Source organism: Mastomys coucha, unplaced genomic scaffold, assembly GCF_008632895.1.
Source record: "Mastomys coucha isolate ucsf_1 unplaced genomic scaffold, UCSF_Mcou_1 pScaffold12, whole genome shotgun sequence".
Classification (NCBI taxonomy): Eukaryota; Metazoa; Chordata; class Mammalia; order Rodentia; family Muridae; genus Mastomys; species Mastomys coucha.
The window spans coordinates 11168797-11178466 of NW_022196894.1; the positions used below are offsets into that span (position 1 = coordinate 11168797).

Consider the following 9670-nt stretch of genomic DNA (forward strand, 5'->3'; position numbering starts at 1 on the left):
GGACAGTGGCCAGCCTAGACAGACTGGAATAAACCCGAGCCACTGGGCTGGTGGAGTTCCTGAGTGCTCTGGCTCCAGAATACTGAGATTAAGTAATTAAGTACTTTTTGGGTTTTTTTGAGATAGGGTTTCTCTTTGCAGCCCTGGCTGTCTTGAGACACTGTAGACCAGGCTAGCCTTGAACTCAGAGATCTACCTGCCTCCCAAGTACTGGGATTAAAAGTGTGTGCCACTACCCCCAGGCTTTTTTTCTTTTTTTTTAATTAATTTTTTTTTTTTTGGCAGAATACTGAGATTAAATGTATGTTCTGTGATGCCTATTTTTAATTCTCTGCATGTCTGTGTGTGAGTGAGTGCATGCATGCGTGTATGTGACATGCCCACATATGTGTGGGTGCCTAAAGAAGCCAGAACATTTGATGTCATGGAGTTGGAGGTAATTATGAGCCTGCTGATGTGGGTGCTAGGACCTGAACTTGGATTCCTGGCAAAAGCAGTATATGCTTTTAACCAATAAATCATCTCTCCAGCCCTTAGGTCTTTCCTTAATGCTTTCTGTGTGTGTTTCTGGGTAATGAACCCAGGGTCTTGAATATCTAGGCCAGTGCTCAACTGTTCAGCTACACCTCACCCCCAGTTGGCTAGACTGGCAGCATGAAGACCCTGTCTCAGACTCAGGTATGTCTGCTCTGGCAGGAGGGTGGGCTGTAGGGTTGTTATTCTAGGTATCCTAGGATTCTGAAGCAGGTATCTGATAATGCACATAGTCTCTAGGTTTTCAAGTAGGGGAAGGCCTCACTTTTATGACCAGATCTTAATAGTCAGTAAAAACACCCACTTGTAAAAGCTTGCTTGAGTATTTTACAAAAAAAGTAAGTGGGTTGGGATGCTAACAAGAGCCTGGAACAAGCTTCTCCTGTCTTGACAAGACATTGGAATAGTGTCTGCCTTGATGGAATTGTGTACTGGTCTTCTGCTTGGTAAGTGGTAAGACACTGCATTTGTGGGAGTGTCAAGGTGTGGCGAGGGAGAACAGAGCCTAGTTTCTGAACCTTGCCCTGTTCACAGTTGAACCAAACTGTTCTTTGTGCTGTCGGGACACCCTGAGTGTTATAGGCTAGTTGACAATGCCCTGGCCTCTGCCCACAAATTGCCAGCCATATCCACACTTGTTACAACAACACACAACCCCCCAGGCAGTGCCAAATGGCCCTCCTCTGCCCCTGAGTGCTGAGACCAAGGGGTGCTTTACTGTGTCCAGACATTCATTCTGTTTTGTTCATATGTGGAGGCTAGAGGTCAATGTCAGGTGTCTTACTAGGTCAAGTACCATTTATTTTGAGATGGGGTCTCTTACCGAACTTGGAGCTTTGCCCATTTTTAATTTAGCTGACTGGCCAGAGGCCTCTTGGTATTTTCTCTCTGCCTTCTCTCCCTGGGATTTCAAATGCATGCCATTGCTCTCAGCTTTCCCATGGTGCTAGGGATGCTTGTGCAGCATGCACTTTAGACACAGTTAGTCATCTTCATAGTCCTATTCCCTCTGAGACAGGATTTTTCTTTCTTTCTCTTTCTTTCTCTTTCTTTCTTTCTTTTTTTAAAGATTTATTTTATTTATTATTATAAATGAGTACACTGTAGCTGTCTTTGGACCACCAGAAGAGGGCATCAGATTTCATTACAGGTGGATGTAAGCCACCATGTGGTTGCTGGGATTTGAACTCATGACCTTCAGAAGAGCAGTCAGTGCTCCTGCCCACTGGGCCATCTCACCAGCCTCAGGATCTTTCTTTATAGCAAGTTCGTCCTGGAACATTCCCTTCACCTTCCTCAGTCTGCCAGTGCTCAGATTGGAGGTGTGTGCCACCCACCCCCCACATCTGGCTTTTTCTTCCCTCTCTCTGAGCTGCCTCAGGTTAAGTAGACAATTACCAAGTCCAAGAATCTGCTTTAGTACTCTTCTGACTTACCTATGGGAGTCCTTTCTGCTGTTATTGACTGGGGGGTGGAGGGGTTGAGAAGGTGGGAGGGTGGTGGCTCTAGGCTGCCATCCTGCCACTCTCGAATCATAAAGATTTTTTTTTTTTGTTTTTCGAGACAGGGTTTCTCTGTGTAGCTCTGGCTGTCCTGGAACTCACTCTGTAGACCAGGCTGGTCTCGAATTCAGAAATCCACCTGCTTCTGCCTCCCAAGTGCTGGGATTAAAGCAACCCCCGCCTGGCTTTTTTTTTTTTTTATTTTAAATTGTCGAGTATCTAATAGATGTTCTAGCTTTGTTCTGGATACTGGGGATGTAGTCTTGAACAAGACAGGCTAGGTCCATGAACTCATGGGGTTTGTGCTAGGGATGCCCCAAACCATTCCAAATCACAGTAAACCACACAGAAGCCTAAACCAGAAGAAACTAGGGTGGGTATAAACCACGTTAACAAGAAGTGACATTTGCCCCACTATTTTGGTGATTGAGCTGGCTATGTCCCAGAAAGAGGGAAAACCCATGCAGAGGTCCTGAGGACCATGATGTAGTCAGAGTAGCACAGAGTAAAATACGTGCATGTACGCATGCACGCACACACGTGCACCCCCCCCCACACACGCACACACACACAAACATAAAGATTTTTGTTTTATATGTATGAGCCTGCATTCATGTTTGTCTGGTGTCTACAGAGGCCAAGAGAGGACACTGGATCCTCTGGAACTGTAGTTACAAATGATTGTGAGCTGCTATGTGGTTCTTGGAATTGAACTGAGTACTCTGCCAGAGCAGCCTGGGCTTTTAACTGCTGAGCCATATTTAGCCCTTATATATATTTTTGAGACAGAGTGTCATGCAGCCCAAACTAGCTTTGAATTTTATGTGTAGCAGAGGACGCCCTTGACCCTCTCATCTCCTGCATCTGCATCCTGAGCTCAGGGATTATAGGGGAGCATTAGTGGCTTGATTTCTTCAGAGTTGGGGCTGGAAATTGGCTTCACAAACTCTAGGTGAGCACTCTGCCAACTCAGCTCCATTCCTGGCTGTATATTACTGAATTTTAGCTCAGAGGAATTACAGGGCTAGTAGAGATCTCATTAAAGTCCTGCTTCAAGTTTTTCATAGATTCATGAAATCCCAGGCCAAGGAGGGAGAAGCACTTGTCTAGAGCAGTCAGGGCCTTTAATCTATGTTGGAGCAAATAGGGGTGCTGTGCTGGGGATGGAACACAAGTGCTCACTGAGTTGTACCTCAGCCCCAGTCCTCCTTGTGTTTAAATTAAGCTTGTACAGTCTCCTCCCTTTTTCACCTGGTCTCATCTGTGCCTCAGAATCCCTCAGAGTGAGCCTGAGTGAGATACCCCACTTTATAGCTGCCTTTTAATCTGCAAACAACTTTTTTTTTTTAAAGATTTATTTTTTATTTATTTTATGTGTATGAGTACACTGTAGCTGTACAGATGGCCGTGAGCCATCATGTGTGTGGCCGCTGGGAATTGGACTTAGGACCTCTGCCAGCCCTGCTTGCTCTGGCCTGCTGGCTCAGGCATAATTCACTGTAGCTGTCTTCAGATGCACCAGAAGAGGGCGTCCGACCTCATTACGGGTGGTTGTGAGTCACCACGTGGTTGCTGGAATCCGAACTCAGGACCTTTGGAAGAGCAGTCAGTGCTCTTACCCGCTGAGCCATCTTGCCAGCTCCCTGCAAACAACTTTTAATGACCAACACAGGTTTTCCTTTTTGGCTAGGTAGGTTTTCTACTGGCTTTTAGAAAACAACTTGAAAAATTTAACTGCAGGCTTTCCCCTTTCTTTTTTGAAGCAGAGCCTTTAGCCCAGGCTGCTCTCAAACTCCCTATGTAGCCAAGGATGATCTTGAACTAATGGCCTTCATCTCCTAAATGTCAGGATTATAGGTATGTTCTACTACTTCTGTTGTTGGGGATCAAACCCCTTTGTGTATGCTGAGCTATAGCCCCAGCACAGGGCCTCACACATAGTACACCACTGAGTTGTACCCCTCAAGCCCCCGACTCCCTTTTATTCCTGTGAAGGAATTTCTGAATTGTTCAAAGCTTATTAAGTCTGGACAGTGCTTTTTTTTTTTTTTTTTTAAAGAAAGGTGAATAATCAAGAAGAATATGAAGGGAAAAGTCAGGTTTCAGTGATCTTCCCTGCCCACTCCTCTCTGAAGTGAGAGAGTGAGTGATGATGATGTGTGTGTGTGAGAGAGAGTGTACATTCACAGTTTGTATTTATGTATGCACATTTTCTCTATATTTTTCATATTGTAAATATTCTGTATCTTCTATCCTTCACTTAACTGTAAGAGGCAATATCCTTCTTTGTAGTCTGTGGAATTTGAAAGAACAAGGAAGCCACATTTCTTTTTGACCCTTCCTTTTTTCTGTGGAAAAGCTAAGAAGCCACTGTCTCACCTTGTTCCCTCTTGGTCAGAGTCATTATCAGTTTTCCAGCTGGTTAATCTGCACTGGGAAGGGTATGAAACTGTTGGGGGTGGGCGGAGAACACTCCTGATCATGCTTCGTGAGCAAATACATGCGTATGACTCAGCAGAGTAAGTTTCCCCACCAGAAGTTGCCTGCTTAAGAGACATTTTCCTAGGCTGGGCAGTGGTGGCGCACGCCTTTAATCCCAGCACTTGGGAGGCAGAGGCAGGTGGATTTCTGAGTTCGAGGCCAGCCTGGTCTACAGGGTGAGTTCCAGAACAGCCAAGGCTACACAGAGAAACCCTGTCTCGAAAAAACCAAAAAAAAAAAAAAAAAGAGAGACATTTTCCTTTTGAAATTCGCTAGTTAATTACTAGGTCTATACAGCAGTTATGTTCCCACAAATGACCCCACCAGCACTTACCTACCTACTTAAATGCCTACTGTATTCAAGGCATATGAGTCTCCAGCAAGCTGGAAGCCTGTTGGGGCTGCTTTTCTGAATGGGAGAGGATTTTGTTCAGAGAAGTTAAACCTTGCATACCAGAGAGCTGAGATCAGGAGACCAAATGAGGGTGGTTGGGTCCTTTCCAGTTTTTCAAAGTTGTATTTAAATACAAAGCATTTCCTTCCTTCTTTCTTTCTCGCTCGCTCGCTTCCTTCCTTCCTTCCTTCCTTCCTTCCTTCCTTCCTTCCTTCCTTTCTTCCTTCCTTCCTTTCTTCCTTCCTTCCTTTCTTTCTTTCTTTCCCATGCTATTTAGAAGTACTTTAAATTAACATGTTGTAAGACAATATATAAGGCTTTACTTACATCTGTCCTCAGATGTCACTATGACCTCCCCCTTACCTGTAAAGTTTCTAGTTGCAACACAGAGTTTTCTGATTATAAAAATCACACATGCTCTGTAGTCAAAAAACCACTCAGATGTGTTAATGTAGATGCTCTTCTATTGGACCAGCCTGTAGCCATGTCCTTTCATGGGCTTATAAAATAAATGACATCCTTAAGTCTGCATAGATTATAATCCTTATTCTGCTGATGTTTCTGCCACCCACATAGATACATAGAATCTCACTAATCTTTTCCATTAGATATATAATATTCCAGGTTACAGAACTGTGATATGGGCTATTGTTTACCTAGAGTTCCCTTTCATCTAATATGTATCCTTGTGCATTTGTCAAAATTACATACATTTTAGCCTTTAATATAAAGACTGATTGTTTTCAAGAAGTATGTAGTTAACCTTTTCTGAATGTAAGTGAATGAAAATTCCCATTTCTAGCTGCGTGTGGTAGTGCATACTTGTAATCTCAGGCTGGAACAAGAGGCTTAGGAGTTAGAGGCAATCACTGCGATGTGAGACTGTGGTAAACAACAACAAACAAATAAACAAAACAAAACCAACAACAATCTATTTGTTCCAATCCAAATCAGTATCTCCCAGAGATTAGGGAGGCTGAGGCAGGAGGCTCAAAAGTATAAGATCTGCTGGAGTTACAGAGTGACTTCCATGTCAGCCAAGACAAATTAATGAGACCCTTTCTGAAAATTAGTGAAAATAAGGCTATGTCCTTATATATCTTGATGGGCCTTTTTTTTTTTTTTAAAGAAACAAGTTTTTTTTTGTTTGTTTGTCTTTTTTAAAGATTTATTTATTGTTATATGTAAGTACCCTGTGGCTGTCTTCAGACACTCCAGAAGAGGGCTTCAGAACTCACTATGGATGGTTGTGAGCCACCATGAGGTTGCTGGGGTTTGAACTCAGGACCTTTAGAAGAGCAGTCAGTGCTCTTAATCGCTGAGCCATCTCACTGGCCCATGATGAGTCTTTTTCCTGTTAATTTGTTGAGGTATACGGTGTACTGGAGACCTTGGCCCTCTATTTCTTCTGAGCATTCTACAAAATTTTTTCCTGAGCCATTCTACAAAATTTTTTCCTGAGTCATTGCATATTTATTTGTGTACTAACCCTTAAGGCTTAGCCTTCTCTGGGGTTTTGAGTGACCATAGTGGCCAATTGCATTCTATTTTGTGATATTTGCTCTTATAAAAAATTCCCATCCTCACATAACCTTGTAACAACAACCTTCAGCTCTACCGCACTTCCTTGTGCCTTTGGACTATAATTCATGCCATTATTGGCAGTGATTTAACATTTAAGTTGCAATAGTATTTTTTCCTCCTTTGTTCCTCCTTTTTTTTTCCTTGAGAGCAAACATTGTTGTACTGATGCTATGAACATAGGGCCTGTTGGCTTGTTTCCTTGGAAGCCATCCCTGAAGGAAAAGGAATAGCTCAGAACATTCAAAAAGGTTACACCCCAGCCTTTGCTTTGTTTTTCAGAAAAGTGTTGGCTAGCTCACAGCTAGCATAGTCCAGGAATAGCTGTTGTTGTTGTTGCTGTTGTTGTTGTCCTGTAGTGAGTGAGTGAGTGAGTGAGTGTGTGTGTGTGTGTGTGCGCGCACGTGTGTGTGTGTGTGTGTGTGCACGTGTGTGCGTGCATGTGTATGTTACTGGGTATTCAACTGAAGGCCTCATGTATGCTGAGTAAAGTGCCTGTGCCACTGAGGAACTCCATTCCTATTAGTGTTCTTAAGAGTAGATGAAGAGCCCATCTAGGGATATAGCCGAGATGGTAGATGGCTTGTTTAGCATTCACAAAGCCCTTGAGTCCTTCTCCAGCACCAATTCTATATGTTGGGTATGGTGGTACAAGCCTGTAAATCCTAGCATTCTGGAGGTGGAGACAGGAGGATCAGAAATTCAAAGTTGTCCTCTGCTACATAGTAAGTTCCAGACCAGCCTGGGATACTTGAGGCTTTATCTCAAAAGAAAACACACAAAACAAGACAAAGACAAAGACTACTCATACCCCTCCCTTAAACAAAACCCAACAGATGGATGTGCACAGATAACTTAGCTAAGTGGTAGAATATTTGACTAGCATTACAGAAGCAGTACAGACAAAGCAAAATGGATGAAAAAGGCATAGACAATGACATGTTCTCTTCTTTCTGGTCCCTCTGACCAACTGTGTAAGAGAAGGCTGGAGACTAGTAGCTCACATGCAAGTTGGAATCACCAAGTCTGGGAATGTTACCTTGTGGTTGTAGTTAGTTCTGCATATCTTTCAGAGATTTCATAAGGCTTCATTGATTTCTTAACATAGGGTGTGTTCCATACTAGTATATTGGGTACTGCAGCTGTAATTTAGCCAGGCTTTCCTGTTTTCTTTGGTCTTACATAAGATTCATGCATGATCTCTGGTGGCACACTTCATACTCAGTGCTGGGGACAGAGCTGATCCGCCTCTGTATAGCAGTATTCTTGGTAGGAGGAGGGAATGGAGAAAAGGCTCCCTTGAGGTCGGTCCTTTTATTTCTTGAGGGTCCAGCTGGAGGGAAGGTGTGGCCCCAAAGAAATCTGGAGATATGTGGCTGGAATCAATGCCAGGTATGAGTAGGTGGACTTGAAAACTTGTTACTTCCCAGCACATGGAGTGGGCTAGTTGGTAAAGTTTATGGAAGCCTCTGTTTCCTTCTATGTAAATTGGGTCATGCTACATATATATGTGTGTACTCAGATCTGCATGCATGTGGGTATGGATACATGTGGAAGCCAGAGGCTGTCAGGTGTCTTCTGTTACTGCCCTCTGCCTTACTTTTGAGACAGGGTCTATCTCTGAGCTCATAGGTTCACGTATACTGGCTCCTGGGAGGATCTGCTGGGATTTGTTTCTCTCCATCTCCCCAGCACTGGGAATTGAGATGTATAGGCTGATGCACCAGGCTACATCTCAGGTTTTCATGCTTGTGTAGCAAGTCCATGCTCTGTATTTTATGGGGAAAGAAAGAGGCACTTACAGGCTTCTTAGTGCAGTGTAGTACATAGCACATAGTAGGTGTTCTAGGTAGACTCCATTCTGTGGTGATAAGGTGGGTGGACAGTAAGGGGCAGTAGAGACAGTATAGGGGGATTTTTGGTGTTGTGATTCTCTTGGGCTCATTCAAGCTGTGGTAGAATCAGGCAGAACCCATCTATGTCTTTCCTGGCTCTCTGAGACATTTCAGCTTGTCTGGGTAGTCTGTCTAGGGTATCTAGGGTGCTTGACTGTAGGGGGAGGCAGGCATGAAGCCTGGGACAAAATGAGCATGGGGTGTCATTGTTAAGTTTCAAACCCCAGACAAAGGCTGAGGTGCCTATTTAACATATTAAAGTAGACCAGGCCTCCAGGTTTTCCCAGCATCCCCCAGTTCCTTCTTGTTACAAGGGTTTGGCTGGACTACCTCACCCCCTAACTCTGTAGTCCAGAGTCTGGGCTACCCTTCCCTTAGAGACTCTTCCCCATAGTCCAGACATTCTGGTTACCTGCCCCTGTCTTTATACCTTTGGTCTCCTGGCTGCTGTACTTGGTTCTCCTCTCTCAATTCTCTCCTTTCCTCCCCTCCCCATTTGCCAACATGGTCTAGGGACATGCCCACTCTGGACTATCCTACACATGTCTGCCTCTGGCTATGTCTCACATATATCTATAATAATCTTTCTCTCCTCTACCGTACTGAGGAACAGTCATGTCCTTTTTTTCCCCCCTTTTTATTTTCTTTTTTCTTTTTAAATATTTATTATTTTATTTTTTCATTCAGTTACCTCTGATACCAAACTTGTATCTATAGCTCCTGTTGAAGCTCAGGTGTAATCAAACCTCTCTACTTAAATCCAGTGCAAACTGGAGCCGGCCACGGATGCTATGGTGGGTGAATTCATGTAGTTCAGTTTTTAAGGCTCTCCCACCACCACAGCAACTGAGTTAGGCCAGTAATTTAAGCCACACAGGCAGGAGAATGGAGGGCTTAAGGACAGCCTGGGCAACATAGTCTCCATCTTAGAAAAAAAGGTAAATTGAGACTGAGCTCAGTGTTACTGCATTTGCTACCACATGTGATAGCTTAGGTTTGCCCTTTCCTCGACCCAAGGGCCTTTCAGGAAGAAAGGGCGGAGACCGTGTTCCTTCATACATTCTTTTCTTTGGTATATGAGGACAGTTGATATAAAATGAAAATGCAGAGGCTGGAGAGATGGATGAGAGGTTAAGAGGATCTGGGCTCAGTTTCCAGTGTATACATTGGGCAGTTCACGATTGTCTGTAATTCCAGCTTCAGTTGGTCCAGGTTCTGACCTCTGTGGGCGCTTGCTTTCCCTCCCTCCCTCCCTCTGTCCCTCTCTCCCTCCCTCCCTCCCT

At 44.0% G+C, this 9670-nt stretch overlaps 1 protein-coding gene across 2 annotated transcripts in view; it reads left to right on the forward strand.

Annotated features, from left to right (window-relative positions):
• The window catches only part of Abcc1 (ATP binding cassette subfamily C member 1), a 128003-nt gene that overhangs the window by 10562 nt on the left and 107771 nt on the right, over positions 1 to 9670 (forward strand). The gene's annotated exons all lie outside the window — the stretch shown is intronic.